General features: G+C 47.8%; 1 protein-coding gene across 15 annotated transcripts in view; it reads left to right on the top strand.

The window, feature by feature from the left end:
• Nucleotides 1-26,287, top strand: part of LRIG2 (leucine rich repeats and immunoglobulin like domains 2) — a 161,566-nt gene that overhangs the window by 102,463 nt on the left and 32,816 nt on the right. For 13 of the 15 annotated variants that reach the window (XM_074977335.1, XM_074977336.1, XM_074977340.1 and 10 more), the window contains exon 22: nt 13,441-13,539. The exons of the other annotated variants lie outside the window; for them this stretch is intronic. The gene's annotated coding sequence lies outside the window, so the exon portion shown is untranslated. The remainder of the gene's footprint in view (nt 1-13,440; nt 13,540-26,287) is intronic. 15 annotated transcript variants of the gene reach the window in all.

Genomic DNA, 26,287 nt, shown 5'->3' on the forward strand with positions numbered 1-26,287 from the left:
TGTTCTGTACTGGTCCCTGCAACAACAAACTTCTCTCCACACCCTGTTAAACCAGTAACAGTGAGGAACACTGAATGCTACCCCCTCTGCATGCAAACCCTTGGAACCACCCAGGAACCTCCTTCTTAATCACAGGCATGCCTCACCAGTCTCAATGCTTTTTAACTGTGAGGAGGATTGTGGCAGTGCAGGGGTAGAGGCATGGAGAGAGTTGCATCTTCTCAAGGTCATGTAAACCACAACACAAATCTGGGCCTCCTACGGCCCTTCCCACTGGATCCTGCAGTTGGTTTTCACCTCCTGGGACCAGCTCACTTCCCTTATATTCCACATTGTGAAAAATAACATTGGTTTTGCTGTGTGGCTGGCTGAGTCATTTACTCTTCAGCGGAGGGCAGGGCACTGGAACGGTTTGCACAGTGGGGGTGTGGAGAGTTATTGAGCCCAACCGTAATCCTTATAGATAATGGAAACCACTTCATGCCAGGGGTGCAGCAGCACACTGGGAAAGGGCTGTTTCTGCCAGAGCCCATCTGAGGGGAGTGGCTGATACTGAGCACCTGGAGGGGGAAGAAAAGAACCTGCTCCGGATCCAGCTTGCTGAAGTACGGCCAAGTATCAGTAGCACTAACAGCTGGCTCTGTTCTCATGCCAGTGGTGCTGGCTGGAATTGCTCCCGTTACACAAGTAGCACAATTGAGCAAGGAGACTCATTGAAGAAAGTGTTAGTGTCCGTTATCTGACGAAGTGGGTTTTTGCCCTTGTGTTTATGCTCCAAAATATCTGCTAGTCTATAAGGTGCCACAGGACTTCTCGGTTTTGTGTCCATTGAGATTCAAGCTATCCAGTGCTCCTTACAGTGAAGCCCGGCAAACCCTGCAAACAGCATCATAAAGCACCAGTGGAAAACAGATGATTAGCACACGGCCTCAGTCCTAGTGATGGATGATGGTAAAGAATTATTTTCCAAATGCAGGTGTGAACTGCACTTCGAGGGGGAGGGAGGAACTGCAGTTATCTGAACTAATATCTTAAAATGGCTTATCTGCTGCAATGGAAATGGCTCGGCCGGAAAAGGCAGGTGCGGATGGTAGGTAGTGGCTGTTCAGGAATAGCCAGACAAATTTGATGTGGTTCCACTGAAACTGAGTGAGTTTACACCAATCGATGATCTTGGCCCAGTACTTGTAGCAAAACCATGACCAGCAGAAATCGAGTAAATGGGGAAAAATCCCCTGCTCAGGGCTCACCACAGTCAGGGAAAAGGATGAATCCCAGCCCAGCTTCCCCCTCCTGTGCTCCATCACATCCTTCTCAGTTTCATCCCTGCTGCGGAAGAGCAGGAGTTCAGAGTTTCTTTTGTGCTGTAGGTTTTGCTCCTAGCAGAAAGAGCTGCGAAGCTTCCCAATTTCAAATGCAAAGTCATGAGGTCAGCACAAGCCACAGACTCTCTTCTTTCCAGTAGCTATCAAAGCAGCAGTCATTGCCACATGAGGTTTGGAATTGGTCTTTTCTTCAAGCTTTCGTTTCAGTGGTAGGAAATTTAAATGGGGGGGAAGAGCTATCTCCTTTAAAATCTGCATGCATAGTACCAGTATTTTTGCAGATTTTCACTGTTTTTTTCCAGCAAAACTGTAGCCCTTCTCCAAACTTAAGAGGGTTTATACTTCAACAGTGAGGAGGAATGAGTGAGTGGATACCTACAGATCTGAGCAGTGAAAATCGATCCCTCTTATTCCTCCCCATGCCATAAGTATTTTGGCAGGCTTAATGCAGAGAGAAATGTTAACATTTCAAATACAGCTTTGACGGCAGAGAAACCAATTTCTCACACATACAAAATATCAGTGTTGTTGGTAAAACTGGTATATGTGAAGGGCCAGGGCCTGTCAGTCCTGGCACCAAAAGGACTGAAGAAGCCCAAGAATGCTGGTGACCTGAGAGGGTGTGGTCATGTGAAAAGGATGGACTAAAAGAGGAAAAACTGGAGGTCAGCTGGGAGGTTGCGACTAGGCAGAGGGTATAGAGAGTGCTTTGCGGATCTAGGATGGGCGGGAAGATGACGGTGTGTGCTTGAGCAGAGCCTCAAGGCTGCTGGAAGATCATATGTGGCTGGGAACAATGGGCTGCAAGAGCCCTGGAAGGGTTAGAGCTTGGTGCCAGTTCGAGGCTCTGAGGTCGAGTGGGGCATGGGGCTGGACAGAGGAGAGGGTGTTGCCTTATAGGTGAGCTTCACCTGTAAGCTAAAGGGGCAGGCGGCTGTGCCCAATTGGGTCTGAATGTTCAGTTGACTATTTTCCCTTGTTCTTAGCAAAGGACTTTGACTCCTGAAGGGGTGGAAACCAATCGTGACGCTGCCAGAGGCCCAAAAGAGGGAAGGACCACCCATCAGGGGCCATTAGATGGGGAAAGAGCCAGGTATTCCTTGCCTATCAATGAGGGGCCTGCCAATTCAAGAGTCCACTGTTGTGTGTGCTGACTTTCACTTGCATCTGCTCAAGACCAGAACAGTCTCTCCCAAACGTGGGCAGAGATGGGTTTGCTGGACTTTACTCACGATACTGAGGAACACATGGCTTCACTCCGCATGTCCTAGGCATCTGAGCACAGAGAGTCATGGGGGGGGTCCATACACGTGGCTGGGAAATTCCCCCTCTAGCAAACTGTCTTACAGCATGGGTAGAACCTGAGTTACTATACACTGTGCTGGTAGGAGGCCAGCATGATGGCATCTCCACTAAGGAAAGGAGTTGTGCGGGCCGCTGCAGGGTGACACACAGGCCCCATCTGTTGCAGCTCTTGCGGTTGCCCTGGCTGTGCCTGGATGCTTGACCGTGACTTTTGTAGCCATAAATATAAGGAGCTGGGGAGATAGCGCTGAATCTGTGGTGACTGTGGAGCTGCTGCTCCTTCAGTTTAAACTATTAACCTGATTTCCCACAAAGGTAATTTTCTGCTTCTCTGACTCAATTCTATTAGTCTCTTAGAATGTAATTAGTATCCCTTCAGTGTTCTTTTATGCCCATCTAATTACACCTTGGTTCAGGAGTTAGTTAATGCCTATCCATTTAGACTAGAACAGTAAAATCTAATTAGGGACCAGACAAAAATGTGTACTGAGGTTACTGCTGTCTGCTTTGCTGTCTCAGGTCTTACGGCTCGCACCAAGGAAAACATTGCTCATTTTCTGTTTAAGCTGTTCCTGAGCTTTCCATCTGCGTCATGAGGCAGTTTGGGATGCTAAAGCCTATTGCATGTTGCCCCATGTAGCATTAGCCACATCTCCGAGATGCTCTAAAAGCATAGAGGATTACGCTCCAGCTTTCATGTAGTTAAAATGTATTTGAAGGATAGATTGATAACTGATTCTGTTTGTGCTTCACTAACAGGACCACTGTCTGTGTCTCTGGAAATTAACATGGTATTACACTTCAGTGTGCACCGTAACTGGACACAGTTCATAAATTGAAACACAAAACCCTAGGTTCCAAACCATAGGGTTGGAAACCTGGCACACACCATTACTGTCCATGCTACAGCAGGTTACAGCCACCAGTATATGCCCCTGCTGTTTGTTCTCAGGTGTCAGTTCAGATGGGATCCAGACTGTTAGCTAATGACGAGAACAGCATTACTGAATGAGGCAGAAGGCAGATGTTTACTCCAACATCACCACCATAGCTAGCACCAGCGGGCTTATTCCTGTGCATCTGGCTGGAAGTTGTTCACCTGAATTGGTACTTCCAAGAAAAGTGCCATTTTTTAAAGTGAAAATATTTGTGAAGAATGACAGTTTCAGGGTTTGCCAGTAGCTGGGAATGAATGATGAGGGATGGGTCCCTTGATGATTTCCTGTTTTTTTGTTCATTCCCTCTGTAGCACCAGGCATTGACCATTGTCGGTAGACAGGATGTAGGCAAAGATGGACCTTGGTCAGACCCATTATGGCTGTTATGTTCTTTAGGGAATTTCATTTCGAGGGAAAGCTAAATGAAGTGTTTTAGTAATGTTGAAACATCTTTCAACATTCTTGGAATGGAATGTTTTAAATTTTTTAATTTAAAAACTATGGAACAAAATTATTTTAAATCTATCTAAACCTTTCAAAGTGTAAAAAGGATGAAATTTGAACTATGTTGTGGTTTCTTCAGTGAAGCATTCCCAGTCACGAACCCAAATGTTCTCAGATTTTTGTTGTGCAGGAAATATCCATTTTGTTTTGTTTTTGTTGTTTTGGAAGGGTAAATACTGGAAATCCTCAGGACAAAATAACTGGTTCCTACTCAGCTGCTCTGCCTTGTGGTGCAGCAGCAAAGCACATTGGACAGAATATGTGGCTATTGTCACCATGGGTGGTGGGTGAACATAGGGCTGGGGGAGCCAAGCCCCTCAGCCTTCTCTGGAGCACAGGGAGGGTAATTAGCCCCCCATCCCAGTGAGTGAGAGGGAGGTGGCAGGTGACACCGAGCTGCAGACTGAATCTTTTGTGTTGTCTGTATTACTACAGACATACTTAATGACAGGTATTTCTAAATAAATTACCAAAATGATTGAAACTGGGGGGTTATATTGTCTTTTTGAGAAAAATGTGGGATTTTAAAACATTATGCACAAAAGTTACAATTTTTTACACCATATTCCTCCAGGTGTACCACAGGCATGGACACATACACACATGCGAACCCTTGCTTTACGCATACGGATTCACATCTTTTTAAAAAGAACAGGACTTTTAAACAAGGAGTTTGTCTGAAGGATTGTTGAGAAGCTAAGATTGGTTGGAGCTGCTTACATATCTGAGGGGAGTGTGCGGGAGTGGGAATGAGGGACAGTGTGGGAACCCATTGGAGGAAATGCCCAATTAGTTAAGACCCTCTTAACCAGGAAAGAGACAGGGTGTTTACAAATAAAATTGATGCAGTGAGCAGCTGCAGCCCAATTAGACTCAGGTGCACAAGTAATGCTTGGAGAATCCTTATTTACCTAAATGGCTCCACTTTTGCTCAGACCCATGGGACTGCCTCACTGGAACATGCTTCTCCTGAGAAACCTTTTAAATCTTGTTACTGAGCGCAGCTGCTTAATCTGTGGTGGCAAAAAACCTGGCTGATGAAAATGAAGGCTTTGGTACTTGGCAGCGGGGTGTCCTGGGAAAGACAACAAAACAGCAGCTTTTCGAATTCTCCCAGGGTCCTTTTGTTCTTTCAGCTCTGTGGAGGTCCCTGTCTGAGTAGGGAATGGTACCATGTGGCCAGAAGAGGGGACCAGGCCCAAGAACTGTAGGACTCTCTTCCCTGCCCCCGGAAGCAGAGTGGTCTAATGGTTAAAGCAGGGGCCTGGGAATTGAGGACTCTTGGATTCATGGCTCTGTGGCTGACTTGTGGGCACAAATCATATTTTTAATATTTCTGTGTAAAATAAGGGTGATATTACCCTACCCAGGAAATGAGGATTGTTTTATATGTTGTGCTTTGAGCCTCCGGGGCAGTGGCCTAACAATGTAAGTGTCTGGTCTGGTCTCTCTGACTGCTTCCTTGGCTTTGGGGGTTGTGGGAAACTTCTTGTGTCCTCCTCTCGCTCAGCTCTCCAGTCCCAGCACTCTGCATAGCAGGGGTTTGACTGCTCGCCCTGTGTGAAAAATGACTGTTTGAAAGCTGTCTGCAGTGGCTCTTCTCTGGTCATTCTTCCGCTTCTGGTTTAGCTCCTCAGAGGTCACTCACACCGAGGTCACTAGCTTTGGATTTATTATCCAACCTTCCATCTGGTGCAGAGGGGATGAAAGCTGCAGCCTGACATGCCTGCTTTGGGAGGGTGTACCCTGACAACAGTTCCACTTTGTGAAATGGGGTAATGATCCTAACCTCCTTTGTATGGCACTTTGGGAGTTGCTGACTAAAAGTGCTGCAAAAGAGTTAGAAGGTAGCAGTAGTTATTAGTTACTGGAAAAGGGAGCAGCAGGCTGCCATTAGTCTTTGAGTGTCCGTGACATTAAAGGACGGCTTGCAAAAGAGTAAAGTGGTTTGTAGTCATCCAAGGAAGCAGTTGGTCTTTTCATTTTATCCCAGTGTCCTGAACTGTAGTGCCTTTCACATTTATGCCGTCCAAGCAAGCCTCCCCTAGAGCTCATTTAGGAGAAGTGCCACTGGAAATGGCTGTGCCTTGACTTAGGTTAGGGAAAAAATGACCGTTCGCTCCTGCATTCTTCAGTCGCAAAGAAAAAGAGAGCAGGGGTAATTGCGATAGGTTGGACCAAAGAGATTCCATTTAGACTGTCACCCAGGCTGCTGATCAGACCACTCAGCTACTTCCCAGTGTCCCCTCTTAATTTTTTCCATCCGTGTGTGGAATAAAATTTTACATGTGCTGAGGCATGAGCATATGTGCAGCACCAGTAGAAATACATGCTCCTGGCTATGGGCAGCTGTGGACAGTCGGTGAACAAGCTGGATGGCACCTGAATCTCTCCTGGGCGGCTGCCCCCACACACAGTTGAAGGAACACTAGACAGGAGTATAAATCATCCTCCATCTAGCCAGAGAAGCGTTTCCTTTCTCATGGGGGAAATCGATACTGACAAAGAGCTGGCTAGTAAAAATTATTCTTCTCTGATGGCTGCTTCATTCTTCTAAATCAAACAGGTGACAGCTCCTTTTTCTGCATGTTCAGCTCATTTGTTTGCCTTAAGAGGTTGTTTGATTTATCTTGTTTGGTGACACAGTGGGCCCACGAAACATGGGACAGGAGCCTCTAAATACCATATTGATTGCACTAGTCTGGGTCCAGTCCAGCAAGGCTTCTTCAACACAAGTAGTCCTATTAAGTGGATCCTTGGGATTTGGTTGAAGTCACTGAGGCAGCCGGCAGAGGATTTGCTGTACCAGGTCAGACCAATGACCTAACTACTTATACCCTGCTTCTGTGAATGCCCAGAACTGCATGCTTCAGAGAATAGTACAAGTGGCACCATCTGCCCATGGGGAAAAGCATCTCCTTAACCCTGGCTAATACCTGAAGAGGAGAATTTACATCCCTTCTGTCAACTTTCACTTGCTAAACTGAGCCCCTTAACCTGCTGCTGTCAAGCTGAAGCGCACTGGGAAGATACAGCACTGAATCTAGTGCCTGGATTCAAACGTATCCCCACCAGTCCTGTGGGAGAATGAGCACAGCAATGGTAGTGAGTTCTCACTGCAGTTCGGGGTCACTGCTCCAAAAGTTAGCTCATTTATTTTGTCTTTGTCTCCTCGCCTGCCCTCACTTGCACTTGTGTGACAGGAGCATTACTGCGGCCAGCTGCACCTACTGTACTTTTTATGGACACAATCAAATGTAATGTACTGTACAGTTTGGTCACCACCACATCCCCTAGGTTATTGCAAGTGCTTAGGCAGGCACTGTAATGTAACCTGGTGACACAAATAATTAAAAGCATAACTTATGGACACTCAATGTCTCCTTTTATTAAGTCAAATATAGTTATGCTGTCGGAGGAGGGAAACAATCTGTAGTTGTTTCCTGTTACTTCTGAGCAGTGTATTGCTCTCCCTTTGGTCATCTTTTCTCAGAGATGTCCTAGTTATGAAGGACTGGAATATAATATTTCTGGTTGTCACTTTCAAAGAAAACCCCAGTGTTAGAGAGCAGGTAGCTGAATGAACTCTTTGTAAATGGGGTTGCTGTGCTCATTCTGAGGTGGTGGATGGCTGAACCAGAATTCAAGTCCAGGAGAATGCTACTTAAAACTGTGAATATTCATTCAGATTGTTAATGTTAATATGCCTTGCCTGTGCTCCTGCTTCTCTGTTGTGTTTTTCCACCGGCTGTCTACTGTATGGGTCTGTTTGCAGAACCAAGATAAATTTTAAGTGACTGTTACAAAGCAGCTCTGTAATGGAAACCTATTCTTAAGAGCTGTGCTCATCAAATCGAATAACAAAAGCCTATTGTGAACTGTGTCCAATGAAGAAGTTCAAATTTTGAGTATTAAATATGCTGCATGTAGATGAATAATTAGCGGGGCTATATGAATACACGTGAAAAGTGCAGCCTGTCAGCAGACAAGCTATGAATCAAAGGAGTTTAAATTAATCTAAGTTATAGATTTGCTCTGCTCTACTCCTGAGAGGTTGTCAGGTCCCTCTTGGCTGAGTGAAGGTGACTGTGGTTACATTGAGCAAAAGAACTGGATACCATTTGGACGGTTGTAGACTAATAGAAGGGTTTGAAGGGATCACCGGGGAAATCTCACTGCCTGACAAGATTAAGGATTAGCTGTGGCTAAACCCTCCAAGACAGGCAGTTATCCAGTCTCCTTTTGAAAGTCTCCCTAGAGAGAGCTTCCACAGCCTCAGAAACCAGTATGTTCCATTGTCTTTTCAAACTGGTGAGGTTTTCTGTTTGTGTTTGAGATTTCCTCTAACCTGCTGTGCTGTAGTTGGAGCTTTTGCCTCATGTTTCACTGTGGACTCATGCTGAGGTTGTGATTCACCACAACTCAGATCCTTCTCAACAGTGCTGCTGCCAAAACTTTTATGCCCCAGTCTTTATTTTGTTTATTCCCTAAGGGTAGCAGCTTGCACTTTTTGAATGTAATTTTGTCGTCTATAGCCCAGTCCTCCAATTTAGCAAGATCCTCCTCAATGTGTTTGCATCTCTCCTGCTAGCTTTGTGTCATCTACAGATTTGATCTGTATGCTTGCTATTCCTATATCTAAATCACTAATAAAAATGCTAAATAACACCAGGCCCAGAACAGATCCTTATGAATCACCACTCAAGACCTCTTTCCAGTCTAACATCATTCCTTCGATTCTTGGTTTGCAGTTACTTTACCAGTTATGTACCCTTCAATGGTAGGTCTGCTGAACCTGCAATTTTCCAGGTTACTTATCAGAATGTCATGTGGGACTGTGTCAAAAGCTTTGCTGAAGTCCAGGTATATTATGTCTACCACATTCTCCATATCCAACAAACCATTTATCCTGTCAAAGAGGGAAATCAAGCTGGCTTGACATGACTTGCTCTGAATAAATCGGTGCCAGCTGCTACTTATTATCCCTTTTGTCCTCCAGGTATTCACAAATGGAATGTTTTATACACTGTTGCTGTAGCTCCTCAGATATTGAAGTCAGGTGGACTGGTCTATAGTTACCTGGCTCTTCCTTTTTCCCCTTTTTAAACATTGGCACTATGTTACCCTTCCCTGTTTTTCTGTGATTTCTCCTGTCATATGTTTTTCCAGAAAATATCAGTCATTCTGTTCTCAGTTGTCTGCACCCCTTAGTCAATACTCCAGAATGCATCCATTTTTGCTAAAGCATCTGCTTCTATGCACTGGGGAAGTTAGGTGTTCAATGCACATAAGTTCAGTAAGTGGGTTTATTGATACTTTGGGCTTGGGTGGCTTTTTAAAACAAGGTTTTAAACATTTTACTGATTGGAGTAGTTAAAAAAAAAAAAAACTTTCAGGTCACAAAGAAAGGCACGTTTAACTGCAGAGTGAGCACAAAGATGACTAGTTATATGCTCCTGGGAATGAAAAGGGCAGGTTTGGAGTTTTCATTCTGCTATGAAATTGAGGTTACCTTGACAAACCAGCAGTAATAAAATTTATGCTTTTCTCAAATGGCCCTGAGCTGGAATAGTCAGGTCCTTTTGAATCACTTGAAATAATCACATGACAAGCTTGGATTGCTTATTGAAAAAGTATAAAATCAGATGGCATCCCCTTGTGTTTGGGTGACCTTTTTAAAGCCGCCGAATGAACTGCAACAGTGAAGAGTGGCTTCTGATTCCATGGAAGCGACAGGCAAGACATTTGCCTGAGGTTAATAGACAGCAGCAGTCCTTCAATACCAAAAACAGTGATGTAACAGAGCATCTGGCTTCACAGCACAAGGAAAAGGGCTTTTTCAGCAGTGCAGCCAAAATCTGTAGAGCAGTAATGTATTTTCCTTTTCTCTCAAATGCTGCAAGTGCTGAAGTTAAAGTCTGTGTTTGCAAATATGGAGCCTGTTCTTGTTTAGTTTTACTCCTTACAAATGTCTTAGAAAACATATCCTGGGTGAACTGTCATGCGTGCATGAGATCTCAAGGCGTAAGCATAATGGGATGTGGAATGGTGCATCTCTAGGCTTCTGGACAACATGGGATAGACCACAAACTGTTGCAGTAGTATCTGTTGATGAGAATGGGGCAAGGGGAAGGGAAGTAGTGCCTAGCAAACAAAGTATAATGGTTCCTGACTTGAGAATCTTTGAGTTGCCAGCTGGTAACTGTTTTGCTAGGTTTGACTTCTGGAGAGTCTCTCAGCTGGGCCCCTTGTCTGCACCTTCAGCAGAGAAGCCAAGGTTTGAGTTGGGCATAGAGAGTGGAGTTACAAATGGACAGGGTTGGGAGGGGGAGCTTGTATGACTGCTTCCTGCATTACTACTAGTTTTGGAAGGTGGTGTGCGGGGGAGGGTTGGTTTCCAGGGCTGTCTGGCTGCCTTCAACAGTGTTAAATTAATTGTACCATTAGAAATAAAGCTGGGTGCCTGACTTTGTTCAATGCAGCACTCTGCAGAGTCAAGACACTCTCCATGTTGCACAGTTTGTATGTTAAAACCCAACAACTACTTACAAGAACTATGTAGTATGAATATTTAGGAGCCTTCATTTAAAGGCTACTGACTTACACAATGGGTTGAACTGTGTCCAGGACTAGAGTACATAGTTCTAGTCTAAATCTTGTCTCCTTTAAAGTAGGTTGTGCTTTCAAAGTGGTTTAGCTCTTAGGAGTTTAATATTGTGACCCCAATGTCCAGACAAGTAGTCTGGCTAGGAAAGTGGCTGTACAGCAAGGCCCTGATATAACGGACTTCAGAAATAATGGATGCTGTCTGCCAGCCCTGCTGCCCCACAAATAAATGCCAGACACTCACCAGAACCACTGCAGTGGCTGGAGCCACGGGGGCCAGAGGAGCCGGGGGTGTGGAGGAGTTGCTGTAAGGCTCAGCTCTGCTCCCTTAGCACCATGTACATGGAACGTGTTGGCACTCGGCTGCCACTGCATGCAGTGGCACTGAGCAGCAGCAGGGGTGCTGGAGATTGTTGCCCCCCACCCTGGCATGCTCTACCTTCATGCAGGTGGCTCATAGCCGGGATGCTGTAGTCGCCATAGTGTTGAGAGCTGCAGGAGGTGGAAGGAGCCAGGCCAGCATTCAGCTTGTCTCCTGGTAATTGGGACAAAACAAAACAGCAGTCTTAGCAATTTAAAGAATAATAGATCCGAAGAAGTGGGTCTGTCCCACGAAAGCTCATCACCTAATAAATCATTTGATTAGTCTTTTGAAGTGCTGTGTGACTGCTGGTTTGTTTTGTTGGAGTACAGACTAACACTGCCACCTCTCTGGTAATTGGGATAGGGAGAAGGAGGTGCGAGGGGAAGAAGGGGGCGAGGGAAGGGCAGGACAGAGGATAGAAGTGAGTGATGGGAAGGTTAGTGCATCATCAGCAGTATAACCATTCAGATATAATGGACTTTAGGCATTAACGGACACACCTTCTCCCCATTAGTCCATTAAAACAAGGGTTTACTGGAGTGTATGGAAGTCAGAAGAAAAACTTGAACCGGGGGTGGGAAGTGTTCTGTTGTGTGTTTGGTTTGGTTTCACTTTTTGGATACCTGCCTCCCCATTCTGCATGTGTGTGGCAGGCGAGGGGAGGGGAGGAGGGGTTCCTGGACAGTGATTGTGTTTTGAAGCTGACTACTGTTCTTAGCAGATTTCTGTTTGGAGACTGGGGGCTTCCAGGCTAAGTACAGTGCCCCAGAGGGAATGAACAGAACAAGGAATCATGTCACCCATTCCCGCTTCTCCTAAGCAGAGGCCAGGGAGTACATGATCTGAGGAGAGACTGAGGGATTTGGGCTTGTTTAGCTTACAGAAGAGAAGACTGAGGGGTGATTTAATAACAGCCTTCAACTTCCTGAAGGGAAGCTCTAAAGAGGAGGGTGAGAAAGTGTTCTCAGTGGTGTCAGATAAAAGAACAAGGAGCAATGGTCTGAAGTTACAGAAGGAGGAGTAGGTTGGATATTACAATAAACTACTTCACCAGGAGGGTGGTGAAGCTTGGAATGCGTTGCCTAGAGAGGTGGTGGATTCTCCATTCCTTGGTTAAGTCCTGGCTGGGATGATGTAGTGCGGGTTGATCCTGCTTGAAGCAGGGGGCTGGACTCAATGACCTCCTGAGGTCCCTCCCAGCCCTAGGAGTCTGATTCTGTGACACCATTCCTACAAACCCCAAACTATGCTGCATATTTCTGGGTGCTGCCTGCTGTTTCCAGATCCGTAGACCTCTCTCAGATGGATGACTACTGTAGCACCCCAGCTTTTCTGCGCCCAGCAGGTCCAGACACTTTGCCTTTCAGTCCTCACAGGAACCTCTCTTTGCTAGGTGCTGCTATGTCCCAAGTCTCCACCAGCAGCAGCGTCCCTTTGCAAGAGAGCGACTTCCCAGCTGGCTGATAATCCTGGCCAGTGAGTGAGTTGTCTTAATCCTGCTGAGCAGTTTCTGTTGTTGGTTATTATGTGTGCTCAGCACCCACGCAGGTTGGGGGCTGGCTTGCTTTGAAGAAAGCATCCTTCGTCCCTGCCCAGGCTGAGAGTTGTATAACAATCACATGGACAACTAGTTAGTTTCGAAGCCCTGTCCTTTTGAGATCGGTGTGCTCTTAGGAAGTAAGGATTGTTTCCAGCAGAGGGAAAATAGGCTTTCGTCCTCAGTGCCTACCAAGATTACTCCATGTTAGCCTCTGAGAAGGGCTTCCTTAATTTTATATAGACCGAAATCTGTGAGGGGAGCCAGGCCTGCTGAATGTGATACTGGCACCAAAACTGCATTCTAAACAGGAGTAGAGGTTGAAAGGGCCAGCTGGTGTTGTATGCAGAGCCCCTGTCTGTGCCTAATAAGGGTGCCAGTAAGGACACCAGTCAACAGTGAGTTGTGTGAGTGTGAGAGAGGGGGAGGGAGGGATCGATCCTGCAATCTGATGTGTGCATGGGCAGGAATTGCTGCAGCAGGAGTGGACAAGACAAAGTGTGTGAAGACGTCTGGCAGCTGGTCTGTGAAGAAGTGATGCAGAAAGTATACTTCATGAGCATTTGCATGTGACGAGAACCTCGCTCCGCTGGAAGGACAAAGGGCCTGGATGCATGCGGATTGGGGACAACATGTGTAAGCTGCACTTAGGAAACTAATTCCAAACTTTTGGCACTCACATCTGGCACACCTGAAAGCCTCAGACTCAGCTCACTTGCAGCCTCACTTACGTTCCTTGTTTTCACCCAAAAATCTGGGTTTCTCCAAGATCACTACTGGTCTTCTCTAAAACCCCAACACACAGAGTGCCTCTAATTACACATTACAAAATATTCAGATGCCTTGTTTTCCTTCCTCCAGCAGGTAATGTTCTTCTGATGGGTACCACGGCTCCTATTTCCCTGTGGCCCGAAATGACCCTCTCTGAAACTGTCTCTTTGCCTTGTTGCTTCTCCATGTGTGAGTATTTTCCACTGACCCGAATATCCATCCAGTGGCTTGCTTCTGAGGCCTCGAGGCAGGCCAGGGGTAAGTTCTAATCTCCCATTCCCATCAAATGACACCAGCAAAGCAGCTCCCCCTTACAGTTTGATGGAGACAAGTATGCTGGAGTTTGACATCCAGCTGTGCTGGGGGAGTTGGGCTCATGGCCCATATTCAGGAGAGTGCTTAAGATCACATGTAGCTACAGGGAAGTCACTGAATCTGCATGTGTGCTTAAAATTAGGCACATGTTTAAATGCCTTCCTGAAGAAGGGCCTAAAGGGGTTAAGAGACTTCGTAGCTGTACTGCTGAGCACTAAGCCTAGAACAGGTTGTGCTATCTGCAGTTCAGAGCAGTTTTGTTGTCTCTTAATGGATCAGTTTCTTTCTCTGGGTGGTTTTGAACATGCTGCTTGCCAGTTTACACAGGGAAATTTACTAGCATAAGTATCCTGCTATAATTACAGCCCTGTAGCTCTACCACTGTTATGTACCATGTGAACTTTTATGCTGATGCAAGATACTCTTTTATTCTGGAATAAGATTGCCCATGCAGGGCATTATACCAGCAAACTTCCCAGTGCAGACAAGCCCTGAAAAGCTTTCCTTTTTCGCCTGTTCCCCAGCCAGATGAAAAGAGATGATTTTTCTGGGTAAAGATGACAAAGGTATGACATTCCAAGCGCTCACCTCCTAAACCCTCCCCTTTATGCATATCCAGTGTGAATATCAAATGGGTGAACTAGTCAACCATGCATAATGCAGATTAATGGTGGATCAGCTTTCTTGTCTTCATTTGCTTATGACCTAGAGTAGTAGAGAATGGTATCTCTTATCCTTCCTGTACATTAATGGCACTCACTCCTCCAGAAGGAGAACTCCTAAGGGAAGGAATGGTATTTACTAGCCTTATCCCTAATATGCTATATAATGGCACACTCCTCCAAATGCCCTTCAGGTACTTTTTCATTGTTCACTCTGATCATATTTTTCCTGAAATTGCAGGAGTCTTGCACAGTATGTAAAAGTGCTGACTTATATAATATGTTGCTTGTTTTCACTTTCCCTTTGGAGTCTATTTTTAGAAGCCTAGTCAGTTTAGGAAGGAACTCAGAGTAAGCCAGCTTCATCCTTCAGGGTCTCCAAAGATTTGTTGTAGCCATATGTTGAGACAGAAAAAAAATCTGAGGCAGAATTAGAGCAGTATCTGCCCTCTTGCTCTCACCATAAACTAATTATCTTCAACATACGTTCCAAAGCTGTGTACAATAGAGTTGTTTTTAGGGACCTGATGCACAGGAGAGGAACTTTGTTCAACTCTGTTAGGCTCTGTGTGTGAAGACTCTCGTACATAGTCTGTGTACGTGGGGAACAGAATGATCATTTCCTGTCCAAATGAACAGACGTGCTGAAACCAGTTACTCACACATTACCAGAATGTTGCTTTGTTGTTGTGCTAAGGAGAGATTGAGTGTGTTTGTTACTTTAAAGGCATTTTTAAAATGTGCCATAATATTTGTAAAATCCTTTTTAAAATGATGACTGTCAAAAACTTGTTACAATTCTGGGCTGGGGTTTGATTGCGATAAACACATTACCCTGCCAAGTAAGTTATTTCTGACTTAATGAATGCAGGGTGTGGGTTCACATGGAGCTTACTGAATATTTTAGTCAACTAAGTGCCCCTTCTTTCCATACCCTGCACCTGCACATAGAGAGGCACATAAGACTTTTAAACCCTAATTAAGGTAGCCTCATTTGTGGGAGGGCATCTTGAACCCTGATTTTTACATAGCATTGAGCTCTCTCCTTGTGAAAATTGGATCCCTTTTAGATGTCTCCACTTGGAGACCCAAAAGCATTTGTCCCTTTTGAAAATCTTAGCTGTAAAAGGTGACTTTTGGGGGTAGATTTAAAGCTTTTTTTGTCCAAGACATGACCCAATGTGTCTCCCCCCCCCAAGTTTTTCTCAGTCTTTTTCTCGGCATGTCCAATAAAATCAAATGTGATCTAGTTTCCCGATGGACTCCAGTGCTGGCTCTCTTGCTGCACGGTGTGCAGACAATGAACAATGCAAATAAGATATTAAATGTCCCTGAGCATGTCCGAGTTGGTGTATATACTCAGGGTCCTGCTGCAAACCTCATGGATGGGACAGCTAGAAGGATGCTGCCTAGGAGGTTCCCTTCTCCAGCATGAATTTGATTAATGACCGGTAGGAAAATGTCGCAGGGTTGTAATGTTCCCCTCATTGTAGCTTCTAGACCCTATGAAAGCTGATCTTGCAAGAATTTCAACAATTTTTTTAAAGAAACATGGGCTAAACGGTTTTACATTGTTAATTTCAGGAATTGTTCTGTCTCCCAAAAGAACACCAGCATTGAGCTAAGACACATAAATATACAGCAAAATTGACTGAATCTGTGAAATATTTTTTTATCACTATAATAAAGTGAAGCTAGGCCAGGGTAGCTAGTTATAAAGCCTAGTGGAATCCAAGGGAGTTGGCCCACGTGGCCTCTGGCTATCAGACAAGATGAGACCCTTGTCTATACTCTTGTAGAAGCAGTGCATGGATGTAACTGGTACGAAATATCTACAGCACTTTGCTGTTAATGCTTTTAGTATTTTAAATGCTTGACTGCAGGTGCATATTCCCTGTGCATGCAGGCTAATAGGTAGCTAGTGAGCAAGGATGTCCATGCCTGTATAACTCTATTATTTTGGGGATCTTTGTTTTATTTATTTCTAGTCAATGCTTTTTCCTGTTCCTGAAGGAACTGCTCAGATGCTTAACAAAAAAAGTTTTAACTTCTAATAAACCAAGAAAGGCACTAGTTAAAATATTTGTCACAACAATGGAGCCATTCAGTTGATCTGTACTCATGTAAAAAGACCTGTTGATTTCTGCTGTCCATTGTTACGTAAGCAGCAGGAGCAAGACTGGCACTCAGTAGTGGTACAGGCATTTTTAACCCCAGAGATTGCAGTAGGTACCCTGGGGCCTGCTGAAGCAAACAACTTTTAGCAGTGACACGACAGTGCTCTCCCAGCGTTATGTTCAGTGTGGTGCAGGAGATGTACACACAAATGAGACCCATCTGGGTTAGAGATGACATTCAGGAAGAGCACATTCTTCTTCGAGTGGTCCCCGTGGGTGCTCCACAATAGGTGTTGGGCTCGCCCGGCGCCGCAGATCGGAAATCTTCCAGCAGTTTCTCCTGGATCGCGCATGCGCTGACGCGGGCCGCCGCCCCCCTGCACACCCCGGGCCGTGTGCGCGATCTGGTCCCCGCCAGTTCCTTCTCAACCGCCATCAGCTGCAGACGGAATCCACTCAGGCTAAGGCCAGAGTCGGATTACTTAGTGGCTTTTTTTCCCCCCACGGGTAACTTGTTTTGGTTATTAAACAAAAAAAAAAAAAAGAAAGCAAAGACAAATCGGCAAGGAGGGGCTCAGTCCCGTGCCTTATGTGCAGAAGCAGTCTGATTGTGGAACTGGTGCATCGCCAACAATATAACCTTGAAAGCCTCGTATTTACCAGGCGCTCGCAATGTGAAGGCAGACCAGCTGAGCAGGCGCTTCGCACTCACACACGAGTGGCAGATCCGTTCCGATCTGCTACGACCGATTTTTTCATGCATGGGGATTTCCCCAGGTAGACCTGTTTGCCACTCAACACAAGAAGTGCCCACAATACTGCTCCAGGGCAGGACTGGGACGGGGGTCCCTGGGGGATGCATTCGCGATCTCGTGCAGGGGCCCCCTGCTCTACGCATTTCCTCCCACAGTGCTTATCCACAAAGTCTTGCAGAAAGCCAGGAGAGAGAGAGCCCGAATGATCCTAGTAGTCCCAACGTGGGATCGACGGCAATGGTTCCCCTTACTCCTGCGCCTGTCGGACCGATGCCCCTCCCGGTGGAGCCGGCTCTGCTCATGCAAGCCCAGGGGTCCATAGTGCCTCCACACCCCCGAGGCCTGCGACTGCAAGCATGGTTAATCCATGGCTCAGCTCCCTAGAGAGCACGTGTACTGAGGGAGTGCAACAAGTCCGAGAAAGTAGCAGGAGGACTTCCACCAGGAAGACTTGCAAACAGAAACGCACTCGATTCACTGCATGGTGTTCTACCAAGCAATTAGCTCCCCTTGCTGCGCCTATACCTGTAATACTAGAGTATTTACTGGACCTCGAGAGGCGGACTCTCCCTATCCTCGTTGAAGGTCCACCTTGCCGCTATATCGGCTTTCAGACATGAAGAGGAAGGGCGCACGGTGTTTGCCCATCCCATGGTTACCAGGTTCCTCAAAAGGCTGGTAAACCTATACCCCCCTCGGAAACCACTTCCACCTTCGTGGAGCTTGGACCTGGTGCTTAATGCGCTAACAGGACCACCGTTTGAATCCTTAGCCACGGTTTCCTTCCGTCTCCTTACGATAAAGACGACCTTCCTTCTTGCAATCGCGTCAGCTCGCAGGGTGAGCGAGCTTGCGGCAGTCCTGTCAACGCCACCGTGCACATTAATTTCCAAGGAGGCGGTAACCTTACAGCTGCATCCAGCCTTTGTTCCCAAAGTTTCTTCAGAGTTTCATATTAACGAACCTATAGTTTTACCCTCATTTTATCCAAAGCCTCATAACTCCAACAAAGGCGCGCCTACACCTCCTGGACGTGAGGAGGGCGCTGGCTTTCTATATAGACAGGACTAAGTCCTTCTGGAAAACTGATAGACTCCTAGTCTCTCTCGCTCCCAAATCAAAGGAGAAGGTCTCTCTTCGCAGAGAATCTCAAAGCACATCGTATCCTGCATAAAAACGTGCTCCGAACTTAGACTCCTTTGCTGGCCCCGCCTAGGGCTCACTCCACTAGGGCGGTGGCGGCATCAACAGCCTTTTTCAAGGGCATTGCGCTAAAAGACATTTGCAGAGAGGCGACCTGGTCATCCTATGACACCTTTGCCAAGCATTATTCCCTTCACAGGGTATTGCAAGAGGATACCCGTCTCTCGACAGCGGTCCTCTGGGGGACAAGCTGCACATAAACCGATTACCCATCTCCTATCTTGGGTTACTGCTGGGTAGTCACCTAACGTGGAGCACCCATGGGGACACTTGAGGAAGAAAGAGAAGTTACTCAACGTAGTAACGATGGTTCTTTGAGATGTGTCCCCGTGGGTGCTCCACCACCTGCCCATCCTCCCCGCTTAGGATCTCTGAGTATTTTTCAGGAGCATCCGAGGCGCTTGGTCAAGGAGCTGGCGGGGACCGGATCGCGCACGTTGCCGGGAGCGCACAAGGGAGCGGCGCGTGCTGGCGCATGCGCGGTCCAGCAGAAACTGCTGGAAAGATCACCTATCGTGGAGCACCCACAGGGACACATCTCGAAGAACCATCGTTACTACGGTGAGTAACTTCTCTTTACCCAGACGCGTTCTCACTGTGCTAAGCTTACAGCCAGGGCCAGGAAGGACAGAGCGATGAGGCATAAAATGCTCTTGTTGATAAGGCTCTCCAGCCGCCCTTGCCGGAGAAGCCTTGCCCAGAAGGGCCCTCTGGGTTGCATAAGAAGATGGCAGTTTCTCTCTCATCCCCTCAGCGCAGAAACAAAGGAAACTCTCCCTGGCTTGATCCTTGCCGTGCATTTGCAGCGAGCAGGACAAGCGGAGCACGCAGCCACCACCCGCGTACTCAGGCAAGCGGAAGCGCGGCAGCGCACATGGCAGAGGCTGAGCCTCCAATTGTTCAACAGCCGGCACGCGCAGCGCCTAGAGCGTGAGCCAGGCAAGCTCCAGAACCGGCGGCACTGCCACAGGTGGCATAGACCCCCATGGCACCAGCAGTGCAGGGATGCCAGGCATGGAGCCTGCAGGCCCGGGAGGGGGATACCCGTGTGGGGCCGAGATCCCTGGCACAGAAGGGAGCAGTGCCAGCCCCGCAGCGGAGGGGCAAGGCAACATCAAAAACCCGGCACCGCAGTCCATCTCTGGACAGGGCTGCACTGCTGTTAGCACCAAGCCCTCCCCCTGTGATACACACGCCGCACCGAAGGCCTGTGTCTCCACGGGCCCATCTGGGGGGGGGGGGGGGGGCGCAGAGGGAAAAAAAACTCCTTCTCTGTTCCTCCAACCAATGTCACCATGGCTTGGGCCACCTTCCCCATTTCTGGGAGTGGATCCTCTGGAGTACTATCACAAGCCAGTTTCACCTCTGTGTCGTTGCGGAGGTCTCGCTCTCCCAGACATCGGGGGTACGCACCCCGCGAGTGGTCTAGGTCTCCATCCCCGGACCCTTGCCCGTGCTGCCATGGTCATCCTTATCAGGCTGGACACAGACAAACCACAGGCCTACACCCAGGGGCAGGTTCCCCCCCCCCCCCGGCCGCTCAATACCCCCGTGGGCACTCCCGATCTGGGACGGAAACACAGTTGTCGAAAGGGGAGTTAATTTTAGAACCCCGAGACTTTTCTTCACGATCCTCCGGTGAGCAAGTGTATCATCGACCGCAGGAACCTGAGGGTTCGAGGCAGGTTTACCTTAGTGGTTCCTCCTCATCCTCCCCAGATGAGGCCATGGCCCCCAGGGACGTCTCTCCCGCGGATGACTTTGAACAGTTTCAGGAGCTGTTTAGAAGGGTGGCTTTCACGCAAGACATTCAAATGGCAGAGGTGCGGGAGAAACATCACAAACTCCTGGAAAATTTGAGACCCCCGGCTTCATCCAAAACTGCTATTCCGGTGGATGAAGCCATTCTGGAGTCAGTCACTACTACATGGCAGACTCCGGCCTCTGTTCCGCCTACGAACAAGAGAGCGGATAAGAAATACTTCATCCCGGCAAAGGGCATGGAGTTCCTCTTCAGTCACCCACAACCAAATTCTTTGATGGTCGGGTCGTCCCAGCAGAGGTCAAAGGCTTCTCAGTACAAATCGGGGGATCGGACAAAGATGCTAAGAAGTTAGAGCTGTTTGGCAGGAAGGTATATTCCTCTCCTATCCTGCTATTGAGAGTGGCAAATTATGGGCACACCTAGCAAACCATAATTTTGATAATTACTCTAGGCTTACTCCCCTCATGGATTCACTTCCAGAACATAAAAAGCCGGTGTTAAAGGCAATTTTTTCAAGAGGGCTATGCAGCATCGCAGACGGGAGTCCAGATTGCCCTGGATGTGGTGGACACGGCGGCACATTCAACAGCTACAGCAGTGGTCATGCGTAGAGAATCCTGGCCCCAGATGTCGGGTATCTCGAGGGACCTACAGGCGAAGATCATGGACCTTCCCTTTGATACACAGAAGCTATTTGCGGACTCAACCGACTCAGTCCCTCACCCCAGTAAGGACTCGAGCGCTACACTTAGAACCTCGGGCATTTATACTCCCCCATACAGGAGGGAAAACTTTTACCCTCAGCAAAGATGCTACGCTTACAACCACAGCGTGCTCAATATCAATGGGGCTACGACCAAGGGCGCTATCAATAGCAGCAACAGTACAGAACTCCTAGGCGACGTTCTTCACAAAGCCGTACGCCCTCAAGTCAGGCCTAAAGGCAACAAGTTTGATGGGTAGGTCGGGGGCTGCACTATCAATACCCTTGCTCAATTCCACTCTCATTTCATGTTCCATCATCGCCTCAGACCATTCCACTCCCAATGGCAAAAGATCACCACAGACATATGGGTGCTGGAGATCATAGCCACGGGTTACGCGATCCCCTCCCAGTCGCTTCCACCGACGAAGCCTCCCACCAGGCCTCACCTCAGGGACGCTGCCACCAGGCGAGGCTCAAGCAGAAGGTGACTCACCTTATGTTCATAAGGGCGGTGGAAAGAGTGCCGGAATCATTCCAGGGGAAGGTTTTTATTCACACTACTTCCTACCAGAGAACAAAACAGGACACTGGAGGCCATCTTAGATCTTCGGGGCCTCAACAGTTACTTGCGTAAGCAACGGTTTCGGATGATCACAGTTGCCTTGATACTCACGGCACTGGACGATGGAGACTGGGTTGCAGCACTCGATTTTACGAGATGCTTACTTTCATATAACAATCCACCCGGCACACAGACGCTTCCTCCGCTTCACGGTCGGCCAGGAGCGCTTCCAGCACAGGGTTCTTCCGTTTTGGCCTCTCCTCGGGCCCCCAGAGTCTTTACCAAAACCCTGGCAGTGGCGTCAGCCTACCTGCACAGACAGGGGGTGTTGATTTTTCCCATATCTGGGCGACTGCCTGCTAAAAGGGGCCTCGAAGGCAGAGGTCTCACGCATGATACGCGTCACAGTGGACACGTTTCTTCGCTGGGCCTAGTCATCAACCCTGCAAAGTCAAAGACCGAACCCACACAAGATATAGAGTTCATAGGGGCACGCATAAACTCTATCACAGCAAGGGTGTACCTACCCGACACCCACTTCCACGCAATCAGTTCGCTGGTTCAAGTCATTACATACAGCCCCACGGTGCTGGTCTTAACGTGCCTACAGCTGCTGGGCCATACGGCGGCAGCAACGTTTGTGGTACAGAATGCCAGGTTGCACATGTCAAGCCTGTAGCATTGGCTGGTGAGCGTTTAGAAACCGGCATCCCACACTGTCCACAGGGTGGTGTTGCCCACAACAGAGATGCTCAGATCGCTGGCGTGGTGGGAAAACCCCGAGAATCTGCTAGTGGGGGTGCCTTTTCACCAACCACAAATTTCTATTTTTTTCTTACTACCGACGCCTCCCACATGGGATGGGGAGCGCACATCGGCAACAAGGTAATGCAAGGGCTATGGTCCCCTGCGGAACAGACACTGCACATAACCATGCCGGAGCTCAGAGCAGTGTTCAATGCCTGCAAACATTTTCCAGATTACCTACGTGGCAAAGTAGTTGGGATTCAATACCGACAATATCTCCACTATGTTTTACATCAGTTGATAAGGAGGAGCACGATCCTGTGCCCTATGCATGGAAGCAGTCCAATCGTAGAATTGGTGCATCGCCAACAACATAACATTGAAAGCCTCATACTTGCTGGGCGCTCACACCATGAAAGCAGATCAGCTGAGCAGGTGCTTTGCAATCACGCACTAATGGCAGATCCTCTCCGATCTGCTACGGCGCATTTTTGGTACATGGGGGGGGTTTCCCCAGATCGATCTGTTTGCCACAAGGTCTTGCACAAAGCCAGAAGGGAGAGAGCTCGCGTGATACTCATAGTCCCACTTGGGATCGGCAGCAATGGCTTCCCTTGCTTTTGCGCATGTCGGACTGCCCACCGCTCCCTCTACCAGTGGCACCGGACTTACTCACGCAGGCTCAGGGGTCCTTAGTGCACCTGCACCTTCAGGGTCTGCACCTACAAGCATGGCTAATCCATGGCTCAGCTCTTTAAGGAGCACGTGTACGGAGGGATTACAAGTAGTCCTGGAACGTAGCCGGAAGACCTCCACCAGGAGGACTTACAAGCAGAAATGGACTCAATTAACAGCCTGGTGTTCCTCCAAGCAGTTAGCTCCCCTTGATGTTCCTATACCTGTAATACTAGAATACTTATTGGACCTCAAGAGAGGCGGGTTTTCTCTGTCCTCGCTAAAGGTCCACCTCGCCGCTATATCAGCCTTTCGGCATACAGAGGAAGGGTCCATGGTATTCGCCCATCCTATTGTTACCAGGTTCTAGAAGGGGCTGGTAAACCTGTACCCCCCTCGGAAACAGCTTCCACCATTGTGGAATTTGGACTTGGTGCTCAGCACACTATCGGGTCCACCTTTTGAACCATTAGCCACAGTTCCCATATGTCTCCTTATGATTAAAAAAACCAACCTTTCTCCTTGCTACTACATTAGCCCACAGGGTGAGTGAGCTCGCGGTGGTGATGGCAACGCCGCACTGCACAGTATTCTCAAAGGAGGCGGTAACCTTAAGGCTGCACCCAGCCTTTGTTCCAAAAGTCTCTTCGGAGTCCAATCTTAACGAGCCAATAGTTTTACCCTCTTTTTACCCGAAGCCTCACAGCTCCAGCACGGAGGCACGCCTGCATCTCCTGGATGTGGGGAGGGCGTTGGCTTTTTGCGTAGACAGAACTAAGTCCTTCCGGAATATGGACAGGCTCCTAATCTCTCTCTCTCTCCCCCAGGTCAAAAGAAGGTCTCTTCACACAGAATCTCTAAGCACATTGTGTCCTGTATAAAAATGTGTTACGAGCTTCAAACTGCTCCTTTGCTGGCCCCACCTAGGGCTCACTCCACCAGGGCGGTGGCGTCGTCAACAGCCTTCTTCAAGGGCATCGCACCTAAAGACATCTGTAGAGCGGCGACCTGGTCTTCCTACGACACCTTTGGCGAGCGTTATGCCCTGCCTCGGGTATTCGAAGAGGATACCCGTCTGTTGACAGCAGTCCTCTTGGGGGCAAACTGCACATCAACTGATTACCCACCTCCTTACTTGGATTACTGCTGGGTAGTCACCTATTGTGGAGCACCCACGGGGACCACTCGAAGAAGAAAGAAGTTACTCACCTGTAGTAACGATGGTTCTTTGAGATGTGTCCCTGTGGGTGCTCCACCACCCACCCATCCTCCCCGCTTTGGATCTGTCTAGTGTTCTTCAGGAGCAGCCGAGTCGGTTGGTCAAGGAACTGGCGGGGACTGGATCGCGCACACGGCCGGGGGCGCGCAGGGGGGCAGGGCGCGCCGGCGCATGCGTGATCCAGGAGAAACTGCTGGAAGTTTTCCGATCTGCAGCGCCAGGTGAGCCAGACACTTATTGTGGAGCACCCACGGGGACACATCTCGAAGAACCATAGTTACTACAGGTGAGTAACTTCTCTTTCATGCTGCATCCTTCCTGTACAGACCTGCTTTGTAGGGGAGAAGTCTGACCCAGAGCATTTTGGTAAATCACTTTTATGTTGTAACCTGATTCCTGAGCATTCATCAGCACATGGAGATTTAAGTCCATATACATTGTGCAAAAAAAAAACAAAAAACCACCATCTGGCTGTGACTGTCGTAAGTCAGCAGAGATTTTGTTAACTAAGCCCCTAGTCCTGCATAGGCTACACATCCACCTACCCTTCCTTGTTGCCATAAAATAAAGCATGTGCGTAAATCTTTGCATGCTGAGGGCCCAGGCATGCCAGAGGGCTAGGCCAGTGGCAGCTTCTCTCTATACTATAGCAGAAAGAGCATGAGCAGCTGCCACCCCAGGCTGTTGGGTTTCATGACTACATTGGGCCTGTGGGATGTTTCCCTACCACCAAGGAGCATGGTAAAGTGCCTGCAGGGGTGGCACTGGGGAATAGTTCTGGAAAGTACTGCATTACATGATGGAGACAGGGCCTCTGCATGCTTTTTTGCTTTTTCTCATGGGACGGTTGCTTAGTATCGTGAGCAGTGGTAGGTCCCCTTCCTAGCAAGCAGGCTGCCACTCCTGTCAAGAAGGTAATCAGAGCACCTTGCGGCGTCTGCACTGGGAGCTGGACATGTGATTCCTGCCTAGAGTAGACAAGTCTGCGATCACTCTGATCAATCTAGGGAGGTGGCAATAGGCAGGGCAAGCCACCCCAGCACTAGGTACATAATAGCTTGGATAATCTGAAAATTAATCTAATTAGGTACGTGGTCAGGGCTGCTACATCCTTGGCCTGTCATGGTGACAGATTTTGCAAGCGAGGTTGGTCAGAGTGCAGATATGTCTCCTGGAGCTGGGAATCACACACCCAGCTCCACGTGTAACATATCTTTAGAAGGGCTGAGCTGCCTTCCCATGGAAAAAGTAGCTAGTTATACAGCAATGCAGTTACAGAATAGTAATAGCAATGGCTGGCTTGCTCTTGGTGTACTCTGAGCTGGAGACATTGGGGCATGTGAAGTTCTCATTTCTACACTTAGTTCGTCTGCAAGCAGCCCTGTATGCTACATGCCTATCCAATGTTTGTATATGTCACTTTTCCTGGGCCCCTCAAGCTTTCCTCTCGGACTGCTTGGTAGCATCTGTTTGCAGAAATGAAGCTTTTTCCTTAGGAGGGAATTGCTGAAAGCACTTGTGTAGCATGAAACATAATGGGGTTCATTTTTGCAGCTCTCCCGCTGTCTAGAGAAAATGAACCATAAACAGGGAGGGTCTTTATTCCAGTTACTATTTCTTGTGCTGTTGAGAAATTATAACGCTTAGTAAGCAGAAAGTCCCAGCTGCCAGACCGCCACAAATCTGTGCTCTAGTTGCATTTGTAAGAAAGCGTCTGAAATATTAATGGCTTTATCAGGTGCAGTGGGAATGAATTGTTCTATATTCCTGGGCCTAGAAGTTGCTTATTCTAGTCTTGCTAAATGCAGAGTAAAGGTGAAGGGCACACTTGTCCAGATGTCTATAGAATGTAATTGACATCAAATATCTGCATCATTGTTCTGACTGAAAAATGAGAATCCCCAAAACAGTTTCAGGGCAATCGTGTTACCAGCTAGAAAATCTGTCAGAGATTGATGAATATAGAGCGGGGCCATAAACCTTTTATCAGCCAGATGTAACTGTGAAAGCATCTGCACTGCTTTATTACCCTGGAGCACACTGCGGAGATGAACGTGTTGTGATTGGTGCCTGTTGTCACCCCATCAGGGAAGTGGCAGTGGAAAGCCACGCTTCGTCATTATGGACGATGACCGAGGCTGATTGTTTGTTTGGAATGGGGTGTGTAGGAGGGCGAGTTTTTCCCCTCACAGGGGTAAAATAGCTTAAAAC

This window comes from Carettochelys insculpta, chromosome 26 (assembly GCF_033958435.1).
Source record: "Carettochelys insculpta isolate YL-2023 chromosome 26, ASM3395843v1, whole genome shotgun sequence".
Taxonomy (NCBI): Eukaryota; Metazoa; Chordata; order Testudines; family Carettochelyidae; genus Carettochelys; species Carettochelys insculpta.